A 21,529-nucleotide genomic window follows, 5' to 3' on the forward strand; every position below is an offset into this window, starting at 1 on the left:
GGAATCATTGGCCCATTTTTCAGATCCGAAACGATTACTGCATCACGCTATCTGGACATTCTTCGTGAATTTGTGGCGGTACAAACTGCCTTAGACGACACTGCGAACACCTCGTGGTTTATGCAAGATGGTGCCCGGCCACATCGCACGGCCGACGTCTTTAATTTCCTGAATGAATATTTCGATGATCGTGTGATTGCTTTGGGCTATCCGAAACATATAGGAGGCGGCGTGGATTGGCCTCCCTATTCGCCAGACATGAACCCCTGTGACTTCGGGGACACTTGAAAGACCAGGTGTACCGCCAGAATCCAGAAACAATTGAACAGCTGAAGCAGTACGTCTCATCTGCATGTGAAGCCATTGCGCCAGACACGCTGTCAAAGGTTTCGGGTAATTTCATTCAGAGACTACGCCATATTATTGCTACGCATGGTGGATATGTGGAAAATATCGTACTATAGAGTTTCCCAGACCGCAGCGCCATCTGTTGTTGAAAATTGTAACTACCGTAATTTCGAAAGTTTTTCTGCCTGAAAATGTACTGTTGTCCCAAGCATATTGCAACAAACGGTGTATTTCTATCGCTGCTCGTTTAGTTTTTATTGCCGTTTCAAATATACCGGTCATTTTTGAAACACCCTGTAGGAAGCGTATGATGTTGAGACTTGGCCAAAAAACAATTCAGACCTATGAAACTGGTGGTTTGTCTATAAATTTGATTTTCACAAACGTATATTTTTTTTTTTTAAATTTTTGCTTTTGTGTTTTGCCCCTTACCGTTTTCAGTGCTTCATTTATTTTTTTGTCTATTGTTGAGTAACGCATCATTCATGCTGAAATGTGCTACATTAACGTGTCCTTTAGATCTGAATATTTATTAATTTTTATTTAATTATATACAGAGAAATAGTTTTACCCTATTTTAATGTACTCTTCTATAACTTAAGCACCTGTCACGTTACTATAATTTTTTTTTCCTTCCACCACATCCTTGTTCAACGTTAGTTTTACACAACTGTCGACAAACTGCACTTTGTGGCTGGCGTCAGGTATGTGTGTGCCTTCATAACATTTTCTTGTCATTTCCACAACCATGAGTCAAGTGTTTGCTATACCGCACCTCTGCAAAATTATTGTTGTTATTGCCTTTTTGTTCCAGCCTAGACCTGAAGATGATCTGAAACACAAATTAAAATCGGCACTCGGCACATAAAAACCTGTGTTCCAGATGTTTGTTTCTTTATTTGTTTGGAGTACGTTTGCAGTTGACATGTTATTTCATTCACGCGTGGTGATACACTTGTTATTCATACCACAGCAGGACTGTGTCTGCAGGAGACCCAGAACATGTGCCACTCTTGCTGCGCAGTGGTCTTGTTGTGGGACGACGTGAAGTCGCTCCATGCGTGGCACCAGTTTCCTACACATAGGGCACGCAATTTCCGTCAACTACGGACCAGTGGTTTGTGGGGACATATCTGGACCCTGATAGTGTCCCAGATATGTTCCATCAGCTTCAGTAGAGATCGCTGTCACACTCTTGTGCCATGGACCGTTACCATGTCGGAAGATTGTCATTGGTGCCAGGGGAACCATCAAGCATGAAGGAATACAGGTGTCCACAATAATGTTCAAGTGGCCGTAGCTGTCATGGTGCCTTTGAGTCCTACCAGCAGTCCTATGGAAACCCACGTGAATGTCCTCCACAGCTTACTACGACCCCACTGGCATGAGTCTGTGGCGCAGTGCATGTTTGTTGTAGCCGTTCGCTCGGACGACGATGTATGCGACACAACCATTGGCCTGGTGTGATTAGAAACGTAGTTCAACTTATAACGCGACACATATACACAGATCCATTGTCTAGTATCGATGATCCTCTGGCCACTGTAGTCATAGTTGAGAAGTCGTTGGATCAAGTGGAACTCGTAGGGGTCATCTGCGCAGAGCACTGTGTTCGACAATGTGCGCTGTGTGGTGTGCTTTGTGGTGTGCTTTGAACAACTTATGCCTGTACAAACACTACATTTGGTCGTCGGATCTGCCATATAGCTCCGACTACCCTGATTCACAGAGCGTTCTGTGATGGGGCGTGGACGCTCTATATCTACATCCGTACTCTGCAGACCACTGTGAAGTGCATAGGAGTGGGTACTTCCCACTGTCAGTAGAGCTTCTTCCCGTTCCACTCCTCGTATGGAGCGCAGGAAGACTGTTTTAATGCCTCTGTGCTCACTATAATTAATCTAATCTTGCCCTCGCGACCCTATGGGAGCGATACGAGTTGTATTGTACTGTATTCGTACGGTCATCATTTAAAGCTGCTTCTTGAAATTTTGTAAGTAGGCTTTCCCGGGATAGTTTGCATCTTTTTTTCAAATGTCTACTAGTTCAGCATCTCTGTGACAGTCTCCCACAGCTTAAACAAATCTGTGACCATTCGTGCCGCCATTCTTTGTAAACGTTCAATATTCCCTGTTAGTCCTGTTTAGTACCAGTCCCACATACTTCAGCAATATTCTAGGCTGGGTCACACAGGTGATCTGTAAGCACTCTCCTTAGCAGACTGACTAAACTTCCCTAATATTCTACCAATAAACCGTGGTCTGTCAACTGTTTATTCTACAACTGAGCCTATGACGTCGCTCCCATGTATTTGAATTAGTTGATCATTCCAGTGACTGGTTGATACTGTAGCCATAAGACACTATCTTTTTTCTTGTAGTAAAGTGCACAATTTTACGTTTTTGAATGTCCAAAACAAAGCTGACTATATTTGCACCACTCTGAAATCTTGTCAAGATCCGGCTGAATATATATTTGTGTAGTTCGATTCAGACAGTACTTCAGTATAGATTGTATCACCCGCTAAAACTCTGAGGTTACTATTAATATTAACTGCAAAGCCATTAACATACAATATGAACAGCAACGGTCCGAACACACTTCCCTGGGGCACACCCGAAGTTACTTGTACATCTGTCGATTTCTCTCCATCCAAGGTTACATGCCTGTGTCCTCACTACCAAAAAATCCCCAGTCCAGTCACAAATTTCTCTTGATACCCCATACGATCGTGTTTCAGGTTCTTGTCACCTACTCGTGGTTTCCCCGCCTTCAACCGCTTTCCGTAGATACGTATAGCAGCCCGTAACAACCGACCCGCTATGGAGTTTCCGAGACGTTCGTTCCCTGACACCAGGTCATAAACAATCTGTCCTTGGTCAAAGTCGCTTATGTTAGTGTATTTTCCCATTTGCGTAGAAAGATTTTCCAGTTGTCTCTGCTCCTTTTATATACCTTACCTGCAGCTTCACAACACCGCAACGCCTCAGATGGTATTCAATCTCGTGGTGGGCTTTGGTAATGTTTTGGCTGACCAGCGTAATTATCTGTATAGGTTTCGTTGATACAAAATACCCTCAGAACCACTAAGGACGATGTTATGTATTCAAGCTGTATATATGCGGACTGAAACGAAGAATGAAAATGTGTACGAGGTCAGGATTCGAACCCGGGTCTCCTGCTCACTAGGCAGATGCGTCAACCACTACACCACCCGGGCACAGTGGTTTTGCACCACTGGATGGACTAGCCTACCACGCCTCTCTCCTCAATCCAAAGTTCCATTCACGTCTCAGTCCACTTGGTATTCCCCGTAAGCTCACGTTTCCTTTTCCAAATGATTTTAATCTGGCTGAAATTAGTGCTCAGCTAATGATATCATTTGTACGTGCACCGTTCGGATTTTACGTGCAGAAACAGTCAGCCTTACATAACTCCAGACTGGAGCTAGACTGCCGGTCCACCGGTGTGTCTCACCTTGGTTTAAGATAAGTTTAAACCCTTTTAAAAAAATCGTGCTTCATTTGAATTTTACGTGCAAAAAACATATTGCTTGGAGGAAAGAAGCGTGGCACTTCTCGTATAACTGTACGAATAGGTTCAAACTTTACAAGAACGTAGATAAATGGATAAACTCAAAACGAAATATATTTATCTAATAATCTTTATGCGCTCCCGATATACGACGGTTTAAAAGCCGAACTAAATGTAAAATGAAAACTTTCTTCTTAAGTGAATTGAATGGACGGAATCGATTTAAAGTGAATCAGTAATAAAAAAAATACTTGAATAATAATAATAACGAAACTGAAAACTGCTTTCAAAGATCTAACTTCATTCGGATGTTACATGCAAAAAACACTTTTTTATGAGTTTTTTTACGCCTGCCACTTCCATGTTTCACGCTTATGCGAATCGGTTCAAATTTTGTAAGACGATTGACAGATACATGTAATTCATGGTCCTGTTACGTGAAAGCTTTATCCGTTGCCACGATTTAAACAACATGGTTCAAGAGACAAGAAAGAAGTCTATACCAGATCAGTCGTCGCCTGAGTCAACAAAAACCTATATCGGTTGCCAAGCTACGGCCGTCTAACGTCAAAACCGTGGTAGAGGAAAAGTTGGGAACCAGAAGGAAGCTCCTACCGTAGCACAAAAAAGGCAAGTGTGTCCTAGATAGAGATAGAGATGTAAAAGAAGGGAACTAGCTATCCGATTTATATTGCAGCTTCAAAGACATCTGAATCTGCATCTACGTCTACATCTACGTGATTACTCTGCTATTCACAATAAAGTGCCTGACAGAGGGTCCAATGAACCACCTTCAAGCTGTCTCTCTACCATTCCACTCTCGAACAGCGCGAGGGAAAAACGAGCACTTAAATTTTTCTGTGCGAGCCCTAATTTCTATTATTTTATCGTGATTATCGTTTCTCCCTATGTAGGTGGGTGCTAACAGAATGTTTTCGCAATCGGAGGAGAAAACTAGTGATTGAAAATTCGTGAGAAGATCCCGTCGCAACGAAAAACGCCTTTTGTTTTAATGATTGCCACACCATTTCACGTATCATGTCTGGGCACTATCTCCCCTGCTTCTCGATAATGCAAAACGAGCTGCCCATCTTTGTACTTTTTCAATGTCATCCGTCAGTCCCACCTGATGCGGACCCTACACCGCACAGCAATACTCCAGAATAGGGCAGCCAAGCGTGGTGTAAGTATTCTAGTAGACCTGTTGCACCTTCTAAGTGTTCTGCCAATGAATCGCAGTCTTTGCTTTGCTCTACCCACAACATTATCTATGTGATCGTGCCAATTTAGGGTATTTGTAATCCCTAAGTATTTAGTTGAGTTTACAGCCTTCAGATTTGTATGACTTATCGCGTAATCGAAATTTAGCAGATTTATTTTAGTACTTATGTGAATAACTTCACACTTTTCTTTATTCAGGGTCAATTGCCACTTTTCGCACCATACAGGTATCTTATCTAAATCGTTTTGCAATTCGTTTGGTAATCTGATGACTTTACAAGACGGTAAATGACAGCATCATCTGAAAACAATCTAAGACGGCTACTGAGATTGTCTCCTATATCGTTAATATAGATAAGGAACAACAGAGGGCGTATAACACTTCCTTGGGGAACGCCGGTTATTATTTGTTTTAGTCGATGACATTCCGTCTGTTACTACGAACTGTGACCTTGCTGACAGGAAATTACGAATCCAGTCGCACAACTGAGGCGATATTCCATAAAATGGCTCTGAGCACTATGGGACTTAACATCTATGGTCATCAGTCCCCTAGAACTTAAAACTACTTAAACCTAACTAACCTAAGGACATCACACAACACCCAGTCATCACGAGGCAGAGAAAATCCCTGACCCCGCCGGGAATCGAACCCGGGAACCCGGGCGCGGGAAGCGAGAACGTGATATTCCATAGGTACACAGTTTGGTTAGGAGACGCTTGTGAGGAACGGTGTCGAAAGCCTTCTGGAAATCCAAAAAAAAAATGGAATCATTTTGACATCCCCTGTCGATAGCACTCATTACTTCATGAGTTAAAGAGCAAGTTGTGTTTCACAAGAACGATATTTTCTGACTCCGTTCTGACTACGTGTCAATAAATCGTTTTCTTCGAGGTACTTAATAATGTTCGAACGCAGTATGTGTTCCAAAACCCTACTGCAAATCGTCGTTAGTGAAATGGGCCTGTAATTCAACGGATTACTCCTACTTCCCTTTTTGGGTATTCGCGTGACTTGAGCAATTTTCCAGTCCTTAGATACGGATCATTCTGTGAGCGAGCGGTTGTATGTAATTGCTAAATATGGAGCTATTGCATCAGCATACTCTGAGAGGAACGTGACTGGTATACAGTCTGGACCAGAAGCCTTGCTTTTATTAAATGATTTAAGCAGCTTTGCGACACCGAGTATATGTATTTCTATGTTTCTCATCTTGACGGTTGTTCTTGATTGGAATTCAGGAATATTTACTTCGTCTTCTTTGGTGAAAGAGTTTCGGGAAATTATGTTTAATAACTCTGCTTTAGTGGCACTGTCATCAGTGACTTCACTGTTGTTATCGCGTAGTGAAGGTATTGACTGCGTCTTGCCACTGGTCTGCTTTATGTATAACCAGAATCTCTTTGGGTTTTCTGCCACATTTCGAGACAGAGTTTCGTTGTGGAAATTACTGAAAGCATCTCGCATTGAAGTACGCGCTATATTTCGAACTTCTGCAAAACTTTGCCAATCTTGGGGATTTTGCGTTCTTTTAAATTTGGCATGCTTTTTTCGCTGCTTCTGCAACAGCGATCTAACCCGTTTTGTGTACCATGGGGGATCAGTACCATCACTTATTAATTTATGTAGTATATATCTCTCAATTGCTATCGATACTATCTCTTTGAAATAATTCCACAACTTTTCTACGCTTACATGATCAGATCGGAAGAAGCGCAGACTGTCTCTTACAAAGGCGTTAAGAGCACTTTTATCAGTTTTTTTAAATAGATATATTTTGCGTTTCTTCTTGATTGTTGTAGGAGTTACGGTATTCAGCCTAGCAACAACTGCCTTGTGGTCGCTAATCCCCGTATTCGTCACGATACTCACTATTTGTCCAGGATTATTTGCTGCTAAGAGGTCAAGTATGTTTTCGCAACCATTTACGCTTCGAGTGGGCTCATGAATTAATTGTTCAAAATAATTTTCTGAGAAAGCATTCAGTACAATTTTGGATGACGCTTTATGCCTGCCGCCGGCTTTAAACGTATAATTTTTCCAGCATATCGAGGGCAGATTAAAGTCACCACCGATTATAATTGTATGAGTGGTGTACCTATTGAAATGAGAGTCAAGTTTTCTTTGAACTGTTCGGCAAATATATCCTCTGAGTCGGGGGATTGGTAAAACGACCCAATTAATAAAAAAAATGGCTCTGAGCACTATGGGACTTAACATCTGACGTCATCAGTCCCCTAGAACTTAGAACTACTTAAACCTAACTAACCTAAGGACAGCACACACATCCATACCCGAGGCAGGATTCGAACCTGCGCCCGTAGCGGTCACGCGGTTCCAGACTGAAGCGCCTAGAACCGCACGGCCACACCGGCCGGCACCCAATTAATAGTTTAGTCCGTTTGTCAAGTATAACCTCCACCCATACTATTTCGCAAGAACTATCTACTTCAATTTCACTACAAGGCAAACTACTTCTGAGAGCAATAAATACTCCATCATCAATTATATTTAATCTATCCTTTCTGAACACTGTTAGATCGTTTGAAAAGATTTCTGCTGAACTTATTTGCAGCTTTAGCCAGCTTTCTGTACCTGTAACTATTTGAGCTTCAGTGCTTTCTATTAGGGCTTGTAGGTCCGGTTCTTTCCAAACACAGCTACGAAAATTTACAACTACAATACCGACGTTTCTGCAACTAACTTTCTGTGCTTTACCTGCCCTCTTTTAGACGGGTGCCCTTTCTTAACACATTCGAGCCTTTTTTTTAGGAGGTAGCTCTACTTCTCCAGCCCAGTAAGCTCTCGTAGCTGCACGGTGTTTTCAAACCTGCATCTTGCAATATATAGTCTAATGTTCCTGAGTCTGTGGCCAAAATTCAGAAGATTCACCAGCACAGTAAACAATACGTAACATCTTACAGCTGGAGAGCATACATGTAACAGCTATAAAAGCTTCTCTGAGTGGGGAGGGAAAAGATTTGTGGGGATGGATGTGTTACATTACACGACGTGGATACTAATACTAACGAGTAAAAAAACCCTAATATGTCACGACGTTTTGATTTATATGTCTCTGAAGCTGCCAGATAAGTCGAAAAGCTAGTTCCCTTGTTTTACATCGCTTTCTCTGCCCAGGACATATTCGCCTATTTTTGTGCTATGATAAAAGCATGTTTTTTTTCATTCTGTTCGATTTGTAGCTGGTTTTCTACACTGAGTCAACTCTTTGAGTCTTATTTGCCGCTAACCTCACCCCTTCTTCTTTCTGTACCCATAACCTGATCGTGTTTTTCGGACAGAACACGACGATCAGATTCAAATGGTTCAAATGGCTCTGAGCACTATGGGACTTAACAGCTATGTTCATCAGTCCCCTATAACTTAGAACTACTTAAACCTAACTAACCTAAGGACATCACACAACACCCAGTCATCACGAGGCAGAGAAAATCCCTGACCCCGCCGGGAATCTAACCCGGGAACCCGGGCGCGGGAAGCGAGAACGCTACCTCACGACCACGAGCTGCGGACGACGACGATCAGACCTAAGAGTTAAATAACTGTGAAATTCAAATCTCGCTTGGCATCGTCGATTAAGCATCTTCTCAGCTAGAACAAACTTATACCCATTCGAGCGACCTTTGTCTTTTGTGTTTGAATGAATGGAAATTTTGATGACAGCCAAAATGGAATCACGGTATTCCTGTTTTGTAGCATATATTGTACAGCATATATATGGTTCTTGAATACGTAATAATAAGTATTTAAGATTTCAGTAGTTTTCCACAGTTACGCAGATGAATAGCGAGGTCCAGTGAATCTTATGACAAAACTGGTTAGATACAACGTCAAAACTATTCAGAACCTCCTATTCTACACTACCAAATTGTGTTTCACAAGGTTGTTCATGAATGACAGTAAACACATTGAACGGGCGAGTATAAAGTAGGACATATCTGTACTGTTGTTAGCAAATACCTAACTTTTGCTAAATGCAGACTGACTAGGGTATTTCATTTGATAGATGAGGCAATTACGGTGGCTGATACAGAATCTGCTCGCCACATTCTCCATTGTTTGGCTATACCATCAGTCCAGTCCCGTAAGACTTCACTTTATCTAGGCTTCCACTAGGCTTCCGCGGTCGGAGTCAGTTCACACATACTCACTTCATGTTGTAAAATAACCGTCACCTCAACGAAAAACGACGTCATTGTAGCATTGGTTGTAGTGATATGTCTCCTGGTCTGCTAATGGAGAAACTGGAGAAAAGATATATTTATTTGGCGCAAAGTCGTTAAAAAAAGTAAAGTAAATAAACTTGCTTGTTTTGTTGCCAAAGTTTTCTATTAGCTTTGTGAACCAATATAGAGAACCCTAAACTCACGAGGCGTGGTCTCTCAGACCACGCCAGAATTTTCCAAGTCGCTCTCGTAGGTCAATTATGGCGGAACGTTCTTATGCACCACGTACCCTCTTTTAATCACCAACCCTACAAATTATTATTGTAAGCTGCGTTATCACCTTATTTGATTGTTGTTGACATGTGTTGTTACCATGTGATGGGGTCTCCTAGACCTCACCTGCTTTCGACAGTTCAGTACAAAACGCGTTAGCAAGCATGTGACAATTTTACACACTCTAAGTTCGATGAAATTTTTAGTCAGTGGATGGAGAATTATGTCAATGATATAGAACAAGAAGCAGATGAAGAAGACAACAATTTTCTAATAGCCAGTGACCACAGTTCAGCTAGTGAGGACCATTCAAAGGAAGAACTTCAGGACAATGGTGATGAGGACCTTTCTGTTTCTCCAACAAAATAGTTAGTTATAGTTAGTGTTCTGAGTGATGGTAAAGAAAGATGTAGATCTCAGTAGTGAATATTAATTTTGCCGCCTTTCTTTTTCTGACTATAGAGTTTTTTTTTTTCAAGTTTAAACCCTGGTGATTATTTTTATGCGAAAATTTGCTTCCTACAGTGATACCATAATTTCTCAGAACGAAAAATTCAGTTTTCTAATAGTTCGTTTTGTGTACTATTGAAAAAGCTTCACAAAAGTACGCGATTTTATATAACGTTAATGAAATTTTCAAATGATTTACAGCCTAAATCTTGGTTTAAAGATAGGGGTCTCAGAGACCACACGTCGTAGTATATGTTACAGAAAAGTTTCCTCTTGAGTTAAGGATAAAGAAAATAGGATCCATTCAGCAGTCGTGTGCACGATTACGTTACTACTTTTTAATTGAGCTTACAAGAATGCGTTAAGTGCAGCGAAGGCAGTTGTACCCACGCACGTGGACCATTGTCGTGTTACGATTCTCAACGCGGGCAGCCCACGCGCTGCGTGTCGCGCCCATACCTTCTGACTGCACGGTGCTGCCATCTTCACGGCACTCGCCGCGGCAGCTCTCTGCAGCTACTGGAGTTTGCTGACGAGTGACGCTCAGTTCAGCAGCGTGTGCGTTCTCGTGTACACTGTGCGCGCTACGTCTGCAAGGAATCCGTTTCCGTCTGCCAGCAGAAAATATCAAGAGTGCGTCGGCGGTTATACGGTGCTGGGAACTCACGCCAGCAAAGTGTGTGGCAGCTTCGGTCGTAACGGGTATTGTGCGTGCCTGGTGATTCGCATGAACGGTAGAAACACCAACTGCCTTTCGCAGCCGAAATCGGAGGTGTTTCGTCTTTGTCTTACAGTCCGGAGCGTGTGAAACATTCCAGTTGTTGCCCGCGAACTTGGACGGAAAGGGCGATATCCCTGTAGGACATCTGTGAGGTAAGCAGACCAGTAAAGAAACACCAAGGTGGTTGCCTACACAACCTCTTTCTGCATAATATTAATGTCTTTTGCTATAACTGATTCTTCTTAACGTAATATATGTGTATTTTCCATATATAGATATTTCACATTCTTTTGGAACGTTCGTAAAACAGAGGTGTTTCATTGATTCTTAGTGCAAAAAGTTTGACCGGCAGCTGTCTTGAGAGATGGTACATTACCTCGTCACTAACGAGGAGGGCAGGAACCGGCTATATTCTCGTGATAAAAAGAACCGCTGAATCTGACAGATTTACTATAGAGCGAAAACATAGAAATCTTGAACCACTGTTTTCAAACTACGGTTTCGAAATACGATCTCCTGGTTAGGGGTCCAGCGTGCCATCCCTTTTCCGGCACATTCTATGATGAAATATTTACTATGCCCTGAAAATGAATTCAGTGGCAACTTCGTTAAATTAACTCGTTCTGAAAGTTGTTATTGAGCATTGTAGGGCGGTAGTCTTACACAGGACTTGTACTGGTGTTAGGTAGAGGGCTTTAAATCGGAATAATACTATAACATCCGCCAATCCTTTCTCCCAATCTGTCCGAATGAGTTCGTGTTTTGTCTGTAACGCTGGCTTGTACATTTGTCGGCACTCCTGAACTTACGACTAAACTTTCATGTTTTGCTACTATGCTGTCTGTAACTTTTGCTAGTACCCCGATCATTGCATTCAGCAATTTTGTTCGAAAGTAACATTTTACACTATATTTTAAGTTTCAAGTACGCGGCAGAGAAACACTGCAGCAAATATCTTGGCTAGATTGGCCCAAAAAAAAAACCATATAATTATGCCTTGCTCTTTCTTATTCTTTAGGGATTCTTCGAGCAAATAAATGCAATACAGGACTATCCAGTAGCAAATTTTCCTGTTAATGCAACGAGCTTTAGGAATCCGCAGAATGACTTAGCGGTACTCTTACAGTGTTGCTTAGCAGAAGTCTTGATACATGATTACATAATGACCGAAATGTTTAGTAGCCAGATTTGTCCCTGCAGTAACTATAGACGCCATCATAACTGTTCGCATCACCTCTCAATCAGTACAATTCGTGTAGTGCCTTTTAGTCAACTTTTTATGGCAAATAACTTCCTTTCGGCACAATCTTCCATACTGATCCAAGGGAGCCTTCTAAGCCAAATATTCGTCAGAAAGCGCAATAACGTAGCCGGTACAGCACCGCCACGTTCTACCGGATGAAAGGTCTAGCTAGAACGCGGAACTGGGAATCGCCCATACACCGGCACGAAACTGGGTGAAGATGCGTCATCGTTTGAGGACCCGAGACCGCGCCCAACATCTGACGCGGTGGAACCCCCACCCGGTCTTCTCGAATACCTGTGGCTGACGAGGGCGCTGCACAGTTCCTCCATTGACCTGAAGAAAAGGTTAAGACATTCTTCTATGTCGGGGTCATCAGAGATGGAGCACCAGGAGTGGGGAACGAAGCTACTATGGCCTTTGTGCTATACCATTCTACAGCAGATATGTTGAACTTTTCTTGATCGTTGGATTCCGTAGTTTTGAATCGGTAGCTGTTGGAAGACTTGGGGTCGCTGGTGTCTTGTGCCCGCCCTCTGTCAACGTTACAACAGCATTATTATATACAGGGTGTTACAAAAAGGTACGGCCAAACTTTCGGGAAACATTCCTCACACACAAAGAAAGAAAATATGTTATGTGGACATGTGTCCGGAAACGCTTACTTTCCATGTTAGAGCTCATTTTATTACTTCTCTTCAAATCACATTAATCGTGGAATGGAAACACACAGCAACATAACGTACCAGCGTGACTTCAAACACTTTGTTACAGGAAATGTTCAAAATGTCCTCCGTTAGCGAGGATACATGCATCCACCCTCCGTCGCATGGAATCCCTGATGCGCTAATGCAGCCCTGGAGAATGGCGAGAATGGCGTATTGTATCACAGCCGTCCACAATACGAGCACGAAGAGTCTCTACATCTGGTACCGGTGTTGCGTAGACAAGAGCTTTCAAATGCCCCCATAAATGAAAGTGAAGAGGGTTGAGGTCAGGAGAGCGTGGAGGCCATGGAATTGCTCCGCCTCTACCAATCCATCGGTCACCGAATCTGTTATTGAGAAGCGTACGAACCCTTCGACCGAAATGTGCAGGAGCTCCATCGTGCATGAACCACATGTTGCGTCGTACTTGTAAAGGCACATGTTCCAGCAGCACAGGAAGTACAGTACATACTGACGAAACTAAAACGAGCTCTAACATGGAAATTAAGCGTTTCCGGACATATGTCCACATAACATCGTTTCTTTATTTGTGTGTGAGGAATGTTTCCTGAAAGTTTGGCCGTACCTTTTTGTAACACCCTGTATAAGGTAGCAATAGTTATTTCAGTGGGTAGTGAATATTGTGTTGTCTTGTTTATTTCAAAATCTCTTATGAAACAAGTGTTGGTAGAATATTTGTCGCATTACGGAGACGAGTGAGGAAATGAGGAAAGTAATTAGCAGTTCCACCAAGTGCTGTTTTTGAGAAATGATACGGAATTTCTTGCAATAAGTACCATTACTGAAGATGAATAATACTTGTAATAATTCTTTATTTTCAAGTGTTAATTAATGTGAGACGGAAAGAGATGTGAACTTCGACCTACCAGCCCCCCCCCCCCCCTTCCCCCCGAATAGTAGCGTGTTAATCATAGCAACACGTCGCTCGGTAACGGATAATATTGAGTCGGTTTTCATTCCATGCGTACAAAAACTGCTCTGCTCTTCAAATAAATACTGTTACTCGTGAAACACTGTGTTTACTGTACTTCCGCTGGAGTGGCAATGTGATTACTGAAGCCTGAAACTGGAGATAATGACCGCCAGGGGACTGCTTGGAATTGTGTGAAGAGAGGTGAAGAAAGCGCTCAGTCATAGCAGAACACTGCAACCAATTTTTCACGCCACGTACCGAAATGTCCTGTCTTGGCCATTTGCTCACCTGGGCAGGCTACCGTGTGCCTCAGATAAATGATACTTTACGCGAATAAAACGACGTAAATTTCATTCGGCCAATTTCTTTAAGCAGAATGCGAGTATAAAAGGTGTTTTCCCATTCAAGCTGTGCGGATGTTAAAGGGAAAGGACGTTATTCTGTGTTAAACTCTGACACCGCACGTTCCTAAAGTTCAAGTGATTGTGAGAGCTGTATTTCACGCAAAATAGTCTACGAGGATATTTTTCATATGTCCGAGTCTTTTATTTTTGAAGAATCTCTCTCGCGCTATTCATTACGAATACATGGAAGATGTTAACCTGACGGATAAACGTATGGAACAAGTCATTATAATTCTTTCGAAATGAATTTCTCCTGTGCTCCTAAGGGCGATAAAAATGATAGAACATGTACAGTGACGGAAAGTAAGCTTTGTAGATGTCATAACATCCAACAGAATTTCGCTCTAAGGAGTGCGAGGGTAGTTATATTAAACACGCCTGTCGAAAGTGTACACCGAAAGCACACATATGTAACCTCATCAACATTGTTGACTTGTCTACCCTCAGGTGCCACTAAAGTCATAAGGACAACTTTGTGCAACTGAGTAAATGCAATTTATATATTTCCATACGCGAAAATACAGTGGATAAATGGATTTGTTTAGTTGCTCACCACTTAACCTCAAAATTACTCACACAGGTTTAACACAGGAAATCAAAAGGCTTCTGAAATGCCAAGACATCATCAAAATTATGTCAGATTAAATTAAATTTTGCATGGCATTGTTGGCTGGGGTATCCCTAGGTGTGTTTTGAGCCACCTGGCGGAAAGAATTTTCCTCCACCCTCACATTTGCCTCTTTTCTTGCAAATATATGAGAGTTGTGCCGTATGTGTATTTATGGTGAGTGTACTGGACGCATATATAGTGTTAGGTTTGTATTAAAATAAGGGGCACTCAGATGAAAACCGCACACCTGCCACAATGGGACCTTGAATTGTTCCATTCAGAAGAAATCACCAGATGCGTTAAGACATTTATCCCACTGGGAAACCAGACGATGGAGCCCCGTTTCGTAGAACGTGGTTGGCCGCTGACGGATTCTCAGCCGCGCCTTCCTCGCTCGACTGAAACCGCCGTCTACGCATATCTTTCTTCAGGTCACCAAAGATGCGAAAATACGGGCTGTAAGGAGAACGTTGCAGTGTTTCCCAACCAAATCGCTGCAGCATAGCCTTCACCAGATTCGCCACTGTGGGGGGCGAGTTTCGTGCAACTTAGCAGAACTTGTGTGAACAGCTTTGGACTTCTTCGGCGGGAGAGATGTGAGACGTTTCCACTGTTGGCTTTGTCGTTTGCTCTCGGGCTCGAAATGGTGGCACCACATAGGGTCATGATGACCTTCTTCGACTGCAGGGGTCCTCTGCTCGTCGAATTCTTAGAGCTTAGAACCACAATCAATGCGCAGCACTATGAAGACACTTTGCAGAAACTGCAACGCGACATAAAGTCAAAACGCCCAGGAATGCTGTCAGACGGATTCACCTTATTGGCCGATAACGTCCGTCCCCAGAATGCCAATAGCACGAACGCTATGCCTCAGTGATTTGGTTGGGAAACACTGCAACATCCTCCGTACAGCTCAGATCATTCCCCGTGAGATTTTCACGTCGTTGACGACCTGACGAAAGACATGCGTAGACGACGGTGTCAGTCGGACGAGGAAGTATAAAGAGTGGGTGCGGTTGTGGAATCCTCAGCGGCCGACCACGTTCTACGAATCGATCGTCTCGTTTCTCTTGGTATAAATGTCTCAACGAGTGTGATGATTACTTTTTGCATGGTCCCGTTGTGTCGGATGTTCGGTTTTCATTTGATTGCCTCTCATGTGGTGATGATGATAAACGTGATCATGACGATGTGAGAAGGAAGACAGTAAAACCCGGTGCCAGCACATAGCCTTATCCTCTTGAACAGCAGCAGGGGGACCACAGACCTTGCCGAGCGAGGTGGCGCAGTGGTTAGCACACTGGACTCTCATTCGGGAGGACGACGGTTCAATCCCTCGTCCGGCCATCCTGATTTAGGTTTTTCGTGATTTCCCTAAATTGCTTCAGGCAAATTCCGGGATGGTTCCTTTGAAACAACACGGCCGACCTCCTTTCCCATCCTTCCCTAATCCGATGAGACCGATGGCCTCGCTGTTTGGTCTCTTCCCCCCCTCCCATATCAACCACAACTACAGACCTTAACGTCCCAATCCAACGGACGGATCACCAACGTCAGTGTTACATGCCCTCAGTTTATGTGACACTGCGGAGATGGTTCAAATGGCTTTGAGCACTATGGGACTTAACTTCTGAGGTCATCAGTCCCCTAGAACTTAGAACTACTTAAACCTAACTAACCTAAGGACAGCACACACATCCATACCCGAGGCAGGATTCGAACCTGTGACCTAGAACCGCTCGGCCACTACGGCCGGCACTGCGGAGATGTTTGGGATTTAATCCAGGACATTGGCGCAAAGACAGGTGATCGGAAAATGAGCGCCACCATTATCTCCTCCCCTTGTTACCAATACTGGCAGTGAAAATTTCATGCATCGCCAGTATGCAAACCGGCCTACCGCCATGTCAAGCGCCACTGCAAAGCCGTGCGTTAGCGATATCAACTCACGTCAGAGGCGGGTAAAAAGTGTGTTGAATACTTTAAATACGTAGACGCTCGAAGATATACACAAATTATCCTGCGTTAATCTACACTCAAAATGTCAGCAAAAATCCTGCTGTGACGTAATCCCAGTTCGTGTAAGAGTGATGAATGTAAGACCATGTCAATTACGGTTCTGACAGAGGCTTCTACAAGTAACTGTTCCCCCACGCTACACCAGTAAATATCTATACATATTATAAATTACAGCTCCCCACCATGTTTTTCTGCCCGTATGTGAAGGCTAATCTCAAAAACAACTGTAGTGATTGTGATACGGTTTTCACTAATAGATTGGTTCGCGACAAAGGTTTGTGTACTCGGCTCGACTCGGAAGTAGGCAGGTTCGAATCCAGGTGGAAGACTGTGTCTGCTCACGCACTCTACTCTGCATAGGCCAGTCCGTTTCAAGAATGCTATTGTCCACAAAGCATTGCTTCACAGATGCCGTTTTATGACAGCATGCAGATTGTTATTTCGAAAAGCTATACATTATGTTGGACTCTGCAACTTAAAACAAAAGAAAAAAATACGATGCTCTGCCACGCCCAGAAAACTTTTATGTCGACTTCGCTCCAGACCCGAACTTTCTAACTCATTCCATACCTACAGCACTGTCACGGATACGCTCGAAGGCCATTATCTAGTCGTTTATTCAGGCGTCCTGGGAGGTATTAGGTATATATGGTTCAAACGGCTCTGAGCACTATGGGACTTAACATCTGAGGTCATCAGTCCCATAGAACTTAGAACTACTTAAACCTAACTAACCTAAGGTCATCACACACATTCATGCCAGAGGCGGGATTCGAACCTGCGACCGAAGCAGTCGCGCGGTTCCGGACAGAAGCGCCTAGAACCGCTCAGCCACCGCGGCCGGCCTATTAGGTATAGATCTATTATCAAAGAATTGAAAGTAATAATGTAATAAAAGGGAGTCAATTACAGTGTACATTTTGTATCCATGGGAATATAACAATTCTTTATACCGGACATTTCCCTTGTACTATCTTTGTATATCTATTGCAGTACTTTTGGGTGTAAAAAGAAGTTAAGCATTAGAATTGAAACAATTGCCACAGGATATAAATTTTTCCTAAAATCAGATCTTCATGTCTGTTACGAGAGAACTTCAAAAAGTAAGTTGTACGTTATGACGACAGGCTGACTAATTTTTGTTGACTGCTGCACTAGACTTCAATGTGGCGATAGTGATGACGCCGGCCGGTGTGGCCGTGCGGTTCTAGGCGCTTCAGTCTGGAATCGCGTGACTGCTACGGTCGCACGCTCGAATGCCGCCTCGGGCATGGATGTGTGTGATGTCCTTAGGTTAGTTAGGTTTAAGTAGTTCTAAGTTCTAGGGGACTGATGACCACAGATGTTAAGTCCCATAGTGCTCAGAGCCATTTGAACCATAGTGATGACAGTGATTTTCAACACAGTCACAATGTCCTGTAAATAAGTCTCGGAACTTCTGTCAATCGCTCAGTCCCTCGGTGATAGAAATCCGTTCCTTAATCACGGAGCCATTCGAGAGCCATTGTGTGATCGTCCTCGTCGTTGGACAATCTCGCCCCCACCCCCCTCCCCTTCCACCTGATGTTCTTCCAACTTGCCGAAAATATGTAAACAGCATGATGTATTATCTGGACTGTATGGCGGATCAGCATCACCGAGGTACGAGGTCATGTCCAAAAAATTCCGGAACTTCGTCCACAAAATTTTTCTACGCTTATCCTTTACTTATTGTGCATGGTCACCTTCGAAATATTCTCCTCCACAATAGATACACCGCTCCCCAGCGCCGTTTCCACTTCCAGAACAGTCTTGCTACGCCTCTTGCTGGAGCGCGCGAGGCGTCCTCTGCGAATTTTCTTTTATTTCGTCTATCGTTGCAAATCTTCGTCCTTTCAGTGGGGTTTTCAACTTTGGAAATAATAAAAAGTCCGCAGAAGCCAGGTCCAGAAACTACGAAGGATGAGGCTGCACAATGATTTCGAATTTTGCGCGATAGTCACGCACCAACAGGAATGAATGTGCAGGTGCGTTATCGTGATGCAAGAGCCGTGAATTGTCTCGCCACATTTCAGACCGTTTCCTACCCGCAGGCATTGCAGCACGTCCAGATAGTACCATCAATTAACAGTTTGCCACACTGGATCGAACCCGTGATGAACTAATCTTTCAAACTCAAAGAAAACTGTCAGCATGGCTTAGACATTTGACCTTAACCGACGATCTTTTTTTTTTTTTTTTTTTATCTTGGAGAAACTTTCTCGACCCGTTTGAAGATTAAAGCCGGCCTGTTTGGCCGAGCGGTTCTAGGTACTTCAGTCTGGAAACGCGCGACCGCTACAGTCGCAGGTTCGAATCCTGCCTCGGGCATGGATGTATGTGATGTCCTTAGATTAGTTAGGTTTACGTAGTTCTAAGTTATAGGGGAATGATGACCTCACATGTTGAGTCCCATAGTGCTCAGAACCATTTGAACCATATCTTTGAAGATTGAAGCTTGGTCTTAAGGTCATAATCGTAGACCCACGTCTCATTAACAGTTACGATTCTCTTAAGGAACATCTCGTTCTCATTTGCGCGATCCCAAAGGTCTTCACAGACTGCGAGGCGAAAGTCTGCCGCGCAGTCTAGGGCTGCCGCGCGGTCTTGGGCGTCTCGTCACGGTCCGCGCGGCCGACCACGTCGGAGGTTAGAGTCCTCCCTCGGGCATGGGTGTGGTGTTGTTCTTAGCGTAAGATAGTTTAAGTTAGATTAAGTAGTGTGTAAGCTTAGTGACCGATGACCTAAGCAGTTTGGTCCCGTAAAATCTTACCACAAATTTCCAATTTGCGAAGGTCTTTCTGTCATCACTCAAGAGCCGTGGGACGAACTTGGCGGCAACACGATGCATTGCAAGACGCTGTATAAGGATTTCATGTCAGGATCCAACTGAAATGTTACGTTATTCTGCAATCTCTTAGACAGTCAGCCTTCGATTGGCGTGGTCTAGCGGTTCTGGCGCTGCAGTCCGGAACCGCGGGACTGCTACGGTCGCAGGTTCGAATCCTGCCTCGGGCATGGGTGTGTGTGATGTCCTTAGGTTAGTTAGGTTTAAGTAGTTCTAAGTTCTAGGGGACTTATGACCTAAGATGTTGAGTCCCATAGTGCTCAGAGCCATTTGAACCATTTTTGAACCTTCGATTGGCACGCATAATTTAAAGTTGACGTTCTTGACACGAGCGTCGTCGGTAGACGTTGAGGGGTGTCCTCGAGGGTCATCGTTAACGTCCGTCTGGCCATTTTTAAACCGTGTGAACCATTCGTAACACCGAGTGCGGCTTAAGGGGGGTAGGACGTCAAACGGGCCGACTTGGAGCAGGAGAGGCACCACAGGAGATTTTAATTTCCACTGTCTATACTTTTACAAATAAATTCATAAAACTTTAATAGCATGACCAGGAAGGATTCAGGATTCTTATACTCATAGCAGTGGAAGCTCAAAAACGTAACAAAACACTTTTTTTTACATGTGAAATTTCATAATTTTTTCACTTACTACTGACAGCATTTGTTGCTATAGGTACACTTTTCTTCCTATGTAAGAGAGATTTTCGATGACTTTTGCACAGCATACAAACCATAGTTACAGGTGTATGAACTCTAGATGTTATTTAATTTATGAAAAAATGAATGAACTGTTACATTTTAAACTTAATGTTTAGAAAAAAATGAAGTTTTACAGTTAATTATCTCAATTTTTTCCACAGTTTTTTAATAGATTTGGAAAATTCTAGAGTTTCATACACCTGTAACTACTGTTTGTATGCTATGAAAAATTCATCGATGCATCTCTCTTACTTAGGAAGAAAAGTGTACCTATAGCAATAAATGCAGCCAGTAATAAGTGAAAAAATGATGAAATTTCACATGTGAAAAAAGGTATTTTGCTACGTTTTTGAAATTCCACTGCTATCAATGTGAGTCCTCAATCCTTCCTGGTCATGGTGACAAAGTTTTAAGAATTTATTTGTAAAAGTATAGACAGTAGAAATTAAAATGTCCTGTGGTCTCTCTCCTGCTCCAAGTCGGCCCGTTTGACGTCCTACCCCCGTTAAGCACTCATCACCGTAGGCTCCCTGCATCATTTGGCGGGTCTCTGTAAAGGTTTTCTTGAGTTTCACGCAAAATTTAATGCAGATGCGTTGCTCCTCTCTCTGCCATCCCGAAATTCGAAAACAGTGCGACACAGCGTTTTACTCGATACAGCATTGAACAATAACTAACAGACATAAAACAGTGGAACTTCCGGCAGTTATACATTAAACACAGGAGTGTGCAGGGATGCCAACCGCATTTCGCTCCAGCACACCACTGGCGCGAAATTACGTGTTCCGGAATTTTTTCAACAGACCTCGTATATGCACTATTCGTCGAATTGTTGGCATCAGTTCACTATTGCTGAGTGCGACATTGTACAATGTTTGGTCCATATACCGCCAGAATTTCACGGCCAGTCTGTGTGCAATTTAGACATTTTCCCTGTTGTGTCTAGACAAGACAGCCTAGACACAATAAGAGGAAGCCTAAAGGCACGCGCTTAAACTCGCGCAGGCTGGCGTGAGGTCTGAAACAGGATACGTAATGAATGCTCTAAAGAAAAGTACGTAGCTTCTGGAATACTTAACTTTAATCCACATTTGTAGAACATCGCTCTTGATGATACATTAATAGAATCTCAATATCAATTGAATACGGCGCCTTGCTAGGTCGTAGCAAATGTAGCTGAAGGCTATGCTAACTATCGTCTCGGCAAATGAGAGCGTATTTGTCAGTGAACCATTGCTATGAACGTCGGCTGTACAACTGGGCGAGTGCCAGGACGTCTCTCTAGACCTGCCGTGTGGTGGCGCTCGGTCTGC

The 21,529-nt window shown here is 43.2% G+C and overlaps 1 protein-coding gene across 1 annotated transcript in view; it reads left to right on the forward strand.

Moving 5' to 3' along the window:
• Positions 1-10,550: 10,550 nt before the first annotated feature.
• LOC126251520 (uncharacterized) overlaps positions 10,551-21,529 on the forward strand; it is a 282,631-nt gene continuing 271,652 nt past the window's right edge. The window contains exon 1 of the mRNA XM_049952002.1: positions 10,551-10,887. The gene's annotated coding sequence lies outside the window, so the exon portion shown is untranslated. The remainder of the gene's footprint in view (positions 10,888-21,529) is intronic.

This window comes from Schistocerca nitens, chromosome 4 (genome assembly GCF_023898315.1).
Source record: "Schistocerca nitens isolate TAMUIC-IGC-003100 chromosome 4, iqSchNite1.1, whole genome shotgun sequence".
In the NCBI taxonomy this organism is placed as follows: Eukaryota; Metazoa; Arthropoda; class Insecta; order Orthoptera; family Acrididae; genus Schistocerca; species Schistocerca nitens.